Genomic DNA, 8,632 nt, shown 5'->3' with positions numbered 1-8,632 from the left:
TAGCTAGTGTGTTCAGATATCTGTACTGAAGATGCAAGAGCTGCTTTCAGAGCCCACATCTAAGGACAGAATTTTGCTCAGGCTGAAAGGAAGAGCCCATTTTATTTGAGGGGGGGAAGAGGGGGAAACCATTGCATTCTAGAGACTGCTGCAATGAATTTTTCTTTCTCCATCAACCCTCGGAGCTATTGGAACCTTTTTATCTCTTGTCTTCTCACATAAATACTTCCCCCCCCCTCCCAAGTTATAGTCAGTGGGTTTATCTCTATTTCACAATACTAATGAAAGCTCTCCAAAAGCAGTGAAAGTTAATGCTGGATAAGAAACTCCAGGTCTGCTATTCACACAGGCGACCTTTGTTACTATAGTAGTAAAGAGAGAGAGAGAGAGTGTCAATGCTTCTCTTAACTGCCTTCTCCATTTCTCCATTCTTTGTTATTCTAAGAGGGGCCAGTTAGATATTTTTAGCCACAGAGAGGCAAATCCATCTGCAGCGCAGGGTTTCCAAGGAAACAGAATAATTGAAATATGTGTTGAACTAAGATCTGTTTCTACCAATTTCTCTTGATTACTGGAGCTGCCAGGCACAGTCTACCTTGGACTGCGCCCACACTGCGCTTACTAATTGCAACTGGGCTTGCCGGGGAACTGAGTTTGATAGTGTATTGGAGATGAGAAGAGAGGCAAAAAAAAATAATATGTTCATACTTCAGTAGCTAGATGCCAGGCGTTGTATTTCTAAAGTCATTCTAGCTGTAAGGAACCATTCTCAGCATGCGAGGTAGAGGAGAGAATTATATGAAAATCCTCTCCTGAATCAAGAGAGCCTGCTGGGTTAGCTAAGATCGATACCAAGCCGCGAGAGTTTTGTTGCTGTATGTACACAATCATCTGTGGGGTGGGGTAAAAATCTGCCAGGTGATGGCTGTGGCATATAATAGAAACCCTGCCCTTTGGGTACATGGGTGCAATGTCAACGCACATATTGAGATACATCAGGACAGGGTTAAGGAAAATCATGGCAAAGCCAGAGATAACAAGGAGATGGACTCCCCTGTGATTGGATTTCAAAGTTGTGTTTTTAAAGTTATTGATAATATTGATGTGCCATGGTTTCCTCTGAAAAGGTTTTCCACTGTGATATCTATAAAGGAGAATATTGGTAGCTCAGGGTTGAAATGAAGGGTCCTTGGTGCTCTCTGAGCTTGGTTGTTTTCTTGCAGGTGTTTCATTACCCAAACTAACGGGTAATTATGATTTTACCTAGTTTGGGTAATGAAAAGAAATATCTTCAAGAAAATTTCTTCAAGAAAACAACCAAGTTCAGAGAGCACCAAGGACCTCCAATGTCCAATCTGCTGTCTGATTTTCTGTCTAGCTATGTAAATAAGACATGAGCTGGAGGGAAGAAAATCCAGATTTGGTACAGATGTATTGATAGCTTATTTATTCAGGCTTGGAGATCTGTGCCAATTCCAAAAGCTTAGAAAAGGTACTTGCCTGAATGAAAATTTGGATTACTGAAATTGAGACCTCTTATCATTCAGAAGGCATTCATTAATCCATACGCACTGAGATATTTACAGCATAAAGAGTACAATACTGTAAGGCAGGGGTCTTCAAACTTGGCCCTTTTATGACTTGTGGAATTCAACTCCCAGAATTCCTCAGCCAGCGTGCCTCGCTGAGGAATTCTGGGAGTTGAAGTCCACAAATTATAAAAGGGCCAAGTTTGAAGATCCCTGCTGTAAGGCAATATATTTAATTTATTATTATTATAAACTACATCAGATGCACAACAATTTAAACTATAGTGGTGACATCCCTGAGAAATAGGAAAAGTCAGTGCCACTAAATAGCAACTTAACAAAATTCCTGCCTAGTGCCACCTACCCAGATGTATTGTGATTACAATAACCTGAATCCCCAGCCAGAATGGGACTTTTATCTTCAATATTTCAGGCGGTTGGGAAGAAGTTGGTTTTCTCTTTTCTTAAATAAAAGCGTGAAAAAGCAACCTCAGAACCTAAGGATGTGGCTATTAGAGGAAAGACTCACAGCAGACTGTTGAATGGTATCAATCTTTTGCAGCCCAGAACTGGTGACTCTAATTCTGTTCTCCACATAATAAAAAATTGTGAAAAACAATCAGAAATGGTAAAATGAAGACCATATCATCTTGTATTGACCTCACCCAAATTCCTGTCTACAGCTGGGCTTTTTTGCCATAAATTTTGAGGTTATTTGGCATTCCCTAGACTTACTTAAGAACCACAAAATTTAGAAAGCTCTTCAATTGTTGGGGGTCATCTTATCCAAAATGACTCTTCATATCCTGTGAAGCTATGTATAGAGATTTTACATAGTGAGAGGTGGGAAGGCTGTGGACCAGAAAGCAGAACTTTTCTATGACTGCTCCAACGTTTAAAATAAACACGGTTCCTTCATTTTTGGATTCTGGAAGGTATGGAAGATGTGTCTTTTTAAGAGAGCTTTTGATCCTTGATTCTGATAATGACTAGTGATCTTTTTTTGGTTCTGTGCCAATGTTGTTTTTATGCTAGATGCGATGATGGGTTGGTTTTGTAAGAAGGGCTTTTGATCTTTAAGAAATGGGATGTTTTATATCTTTATGTTCACGTTTATTAGACTGTACACGCACAGACTTGTTCTGAGAAGATAGTATGAAACGTTTGTAAAATAAATACTTAAAATAAAATTGGCTGACACAAAATAAAATTGGCTGACACAAAATGCTAAGATATGATTGCTCTTAGTCTGAGCCTAGCTGGATAAGCATAACTTGTACCATAAGAGGGATTTGTTCATCTCCCTGAGCCAACCTTCCCTTCTCCTCAGCCACATTATAGTTAGGTGTCAAGGTGGGAACCAGCCATTGATCTTATATGTAGTAGAGAAAAATCACACTGACCGTTATCAAAACTATTTAAACTCAATCCAAGAGGACATTTCAGATCTTATAGCTGAATGTTACATCATGTTGTAAACAAACAATGGGGTTGAATCATTTTGGATAATATTGCTATCTTCTGAACACAGAAAATAAAATTGTGTGTGCTTGTATGAAATTAGTTTTTATTGAGAGAACAGTCAAAGGAATTTTAATGGTATGTGGGAATAACCTTGAGAGACATGAGGAAGACCCATAGACGGGACAACTGTCATGTAAAAGGTATCTCAGTCCACAGGAGAAGAGGTGTGAGAAGTTTTTCAAATGGGATCCTCTGTAGTTTCATCCTATATCATTATTTGCATTTCCTGAGTGAAATGTCTCAATTCAATCTCATCCTACTATTTTCACCCATTTCGGTACCTGAACAATGTCAATTTGAATTTTATTTCTCTTTTCTAGAGTATGACACTATTCTATCGAATCTTAAGTCATCTGCAAATTCGTTAATAATTCCCCCAATCTCATTATAATGTTGAACAAGAGAGGCCCCGAGATTGATCCTCATGGCACACCACTTGATACCTCCCTCCAGTTTAATGAACTATTGATGAGTAAGTAAATGAACAAATTTATTGTATCTGCAAGTCATAATGCATAGCATGCCCTAAAATACTATAAATATTATAAAATTAATGGTAGAATAGTTAGATCATAAAATGAAACAATAGACATAAGAATATTAGATGTAAGAAGGCCAAAACAAGATAAAGCCAGAGCTGCAACTTTCTGCAGCCATTTAAGCTTATTTCTTAGACTTAAATAATTTTAAATGACAGCAGAGCAAAGGTAGCAACTTGACTGCTAACAGCAGGACGCATATCTGCAAGAGGATAGTTCAACTGTTTGAAATCTAAGTTTTCATGTTCACCTCCCATAATTTGGCCCTAATCCCATTGTAAAAGGGGCAGTAGATGATATAATGAATACTGTCCTCCACTTGACCAACACCACAAGGACACAGATATTGTTCATCAGAATGAGAAGGGATTTCCCCTATAATCTATATATAAGCCACAAGTTTCTTTTGCACAGACAGTATTTTATAAACATATCACCAAAATAAAATTCCATATGGACAAGTAGTTTGGGATTCCGATTCTCTTAGAAATAATATCAATATCAGTTTAAAAAACCATGTACAAAATTGTTAGATTATTCAAATGAAATAGAGGACCCCTTCCTAGGTAGCCCTGTTGGACTGTAATCTGAAACATGCTAAGACTGCTTCCCTCTCTCACATGGTGCCTTCTACATGTACTGGACTAAACTGCCATTATACCAAATCAGCAGAAACCTTGGATTATCCTGGTTGGATATGATGGGAAATTATGTTTAATTATTCTACAAAAGACAGGACTAAGGAGCAAGAACCTCTGAATAGAGGGAGACTTCCTTTTGGGTAAATGAATATGATTGCTCTCTACTTTGCCACAAATAAAATGTCCATGTACAAAATGGTTGCAAAGGTTTCACCGATGTTTAGCACTCTCATCTTTGCACATATAAAACTAAAGGTTTCTTCCATATAAATGCAAAAGTAGACGTGTAATAACTCTTCACAGACCACTGTGGAATAATGCATACCTTTGTGCACAGATTTAAATGTAGGATGTCACATGGAAAGCCACTTGAACTCCAAATTAAAGGAACTACAAAGGTCACCATATCTAACAACGTGCTGGCATGCAGAAGAAAATGGGAGACACAAAAACTCTTATAAATAGCTGATAGTGTGAGATGCAATTAAATGTTGTCCAGTTCTGCATTCTACAGAAAAGAGAACAAAGAGTTAGATCAAATATGTCTTCAGAAAGAAGCATTTTTGTTCAGGTTTTAAATATTTTATGTTTCATTTCACTGACAAGTCTGTTTATGACTGTGATTTACTTGATTTGCATGAGTGATTTATCACAGTCAAATAAAGAGGATACATTTGGGCTGATAGATCTGACTTGTTAGAGTAGCTGTTACTGCCAATACTCATTTTCACGCAGATGTTTTTTAAATGGATGATTCTTCAATCTTGACTAAAAACTATCAACTACTTGCTGACATCTAGTGGTTATCCTGGTTTTTGTAACTCAGATTGGAAGCCCTAATTATCCCACTGAAAAGGTAAGGAAAAGCCTTGCATGGACAAAACACTTCTCTGTGTCTCATTCTTCCTTGTGAATCCCCTATCAGGGTACTTTCAAGTTAATTCCTATTAAGTTCATTGGTAGATGTAAGCATGTGTTGAAATGTCTCTCAATGAGATTTAATTTTTGGCTGTGAAGTTTTTCAATTTCTATATATTTGTCTTTATTTTTACCCCAAATACGCAGCATGCCACTAAATAGGTTGAAATAAAATCAGAGCCCGCATCAATGCCAAAGAACAACCAAACGAATGCATAATTTCAATAATGCACTGTCAAATTTTCAAGTTCTCCAGAACTCTTCATTAGCTTTATTACGAACCAAGTATCCAAGATGGAGGCAAAAATGTTAAAAGTCCTGAAGTAACACCAAATATGTACGGTATGAATGGTGTGTTGTCGCCAGGGTGGGAATTATTATTATATTATATTTATTTTACTACTTTTATTTTCATTTCTTTTATATTGTGCTTTTATGTCTTGTAAGCCGCCTTGAGACGCCATGTGCGAGTAGGCAGCAACATAAATTTTCTAAATAAATAAATAAAAATATTGTGGCCATATAGTGTGTAATTTAAATTGAGTTTGAAAATAGAAATTACAGGTGGGATAAATTGATAAATTAATCTTCCTTAATGTTACTCCAAAATAGATTGTTTATTGTCATTACTGATTAGGTTTGCCTGTGATTTACTGTTGTTATTCAGTTACTTTGCCCTGTCTGAATATTGACCGAGTTGAGGGAACAAAGGTACAGACAGAGGAAGTTGCATCTGAAGTGATTGACGAGTCAACTGGAATTCTTGAATTATCATGGTCTCCGTTGGACAATTCTTGGTTATGGTGACAACCACATCCTACTTGTATATGAAAGCCACTACCGAATCTAGCTTTGTGATTCTGCATTTCCTACTTTCTCCTGCCATGAGGATGGACCACCTACCATTTTGGAAGGGCAAGACCAGATCTCATTATTGTCTCCCCTTACCCTAAGCTGCTGAGAATGTGGCCACTTTCTGAGTTTTCTTGCTCTATGTCCAAATTACTGTTTACTCCTTCCACTGGTGCAAGCAGGGCAGTGAACACCTCCATTCCTATTGGCTGGTGTGTATTTTGATGGGCGTTTTGTGCTGGGTTGCTTTCCCTCAAAGGATAGAACTTAAAAAATAATAATAAACAGATTGTGAATAGCCTGTGATAAATGCAGAGAGCCAGTTTGGTGTAGGGGTTAAAGCACCAGGCTAGACACTGGGTGACTGTGAGTTCCAGTCCTGTAGTAGCCACAAAGCCAGCTAGGTGACCTTGAGCCAATCACCTTCTCTTAGCCCTAGGAAGGAGGCAGTGCAGTGGTGGGATTCAGCTGGTTCGCACCAGTTGGCAGAACTGATAGCTAATTTTTTGTTGCCCAGGCCCAGAATGGACTTCCAGAAGCGGCATCCACACAGAGAACCGGTTATTCACATATTAGAATCCTACCACTGAGGGAGTGGCAAAACCACTTCTGAAAAATCTTGCCCAGACAATCGCCTGGAATCAACACTGATTCAAAGACACCTAGATAGATAGATAGACAGACAGACAGACAGTATTTCCAATGTTGACCAAATTACATGGATGAACATCATCATTTGTAAAATGCTCCATACTTCTAGAAGATTAACATGAAAAATAAGTACACTGCTTAAAATATTTCCTGTGTATAAACATCAATTCTCCAAAGTCTCAACTATTACTTTTTATCTTGTTTACAATTGTTCTATTAGGTTCTTTGTCAGAGTCCTTCCTGAACAATCTTTGATTGAAGCAGTAAACATATTTTGTAAAACAAATAAACGAGTAAGTAGTTAAATAAAAGATCCACATGTAGAAAATATTTTCTTTTAAATCTTCAAATTGCAGGCTTCTACATACATGTAGCATCTGACATGGTGGCAGAAGGACATCTAGTGGTCAGTTTAAGCAGGACTGAGTAGAATAGTAATACTGTGGTTGTAAAGCATTGGAAAACAGTGCAGGTAGTCCTCGACTTACGACCACAATTGAGTCCAAATTTATTCTTGCTCAGTGAAACATTTGTTACGACCTTTCTTGCCATTGTTGTTAAGTGAATCACTGCAATTGTTAAATTAGGAACATGCTTGTTAAGTGAATTCGGCTTCCCCATGGATTTTGCTTGTAAGAAGGTCACAAAAGTTGATCACGTGACTCTGAGACACTACAACTGTCGTAAATATGAGTCAGTTGCCAAGCATCCAAACTCTGATCCTGTGACGGTGGGGATACTGCAACGGTCGTAAGTGTGAAAAATGGTCATAAGTCACTTTTGTCAGTGCTGTTGTATCTTTGAATGATAACTAAATGAACTGTTGTAAGTTGAGGACCGCCTGTAGCTTGGAAAACAGTAGAAGACCAAAGTTAGGAAAATGCTAAATGTCTAGAAACTGAAACAGGCTGTGGTCTGACCGTATTGGAATTGTCCTGAGTTCAAAAGGTCCCATTTCAATCTGAGAACTTCTGGGATGGTAGCAGGATGTCAGGATATGGCTGAGTTGGAAATAGTCTACTTCAGATTTAAGACAGGCACTAATAAAGGAGAATATTTGTAGCTCAGGGGTAACATCATCAGTGCTAGTCTGATGCACTGATGGTGTTACCTAGTTTGGGTAATGAGACGTCTGCAAGAAAACAACCAAGCTCAGAGAGCACCAAGGACCCCTCAAGGTAGTCAATTTTAGCTGAATTATTTTTGCATACCTCCAGACAAACTATTTAGCTTGTTCTTTTTTTCCCTCCAAAAGTTAAAATATATCAAAAACAAAACAAATCAACAAAAAGTTTTTGCAGGATCCAATCTGGATCGTTCACCTGGACCAGAGATTTTGTCTTCTGAGCTTTTGGACTCTTGCTGGAGCCCATCATCCAGCTAGCTAGAAGAGAGAAGGCTAGAGAGAAGTTTCCTGAGGATGGGGGCTCCAGCAGGAATCTGAAAGCTCGGAAGATTAAACCCCCGGCCCAGGTGAATGACCCAGATTGGATCTTGCAACATTATCCTGGGACACGTATATTTGCCTTCGTTCGAAAAAAATTTTGATTCCATCTTTGGTATGAATATCAAAATTCATCTCTGTGTGCAGTGTGTATGTCGAGTGTGTGTGTGTGTAAGATTTACCTTTGCAAAGAAGGGCTCAGGGACTGTTTTGTTCTGTTGCCAATTACTCTCAGGGTAAAATGATAGCAGGGGATCACTAGTCTGGCGGTGTTCCTTAAAAGGGAATGATAATGTGGCAACTACTGGGATCTCTTTTGGTTATGAATGCCACCGCCCAGAGTTGCTCGGTGGGTGAGATGGGCGGTTTCTAAATTCGATATATAAATAAAATTGGGTCGGTGGGTAGAAACCAGAGCTTCCGTTTAGACTAGAGAAGCAAAGGGTTGGGGGTTTTTTCCCCCCTCCTCCAATCTTGGTTGTGGAGAGTGGGGGTGGGGTGGGGAGAGAGAACATTTTGTGCACGCATATTAAA

Source organism: Protobothrops mucrosquamatus, unplaced genomic scaffold, assembly GCF_001527695.2.
Source record: "Protobothrops mucrosquamatus isolate PMUCROS unplaced genomic scaffold, P.Mucros_1.0 scaffold4249, whole genome shotgun sequence".
Classification (NCBI taxonomy): Eukaryota; Metazoa; Chordata; class Lepidosauria; order Squamata; family Viperidae; genus Protobothrops; species Protobothrops mucrosquamatus.
The sequence above is the reverse complement of the archived record's forward strand: the minus strand, read 5'-3'. Positions refer to the sequence as shown.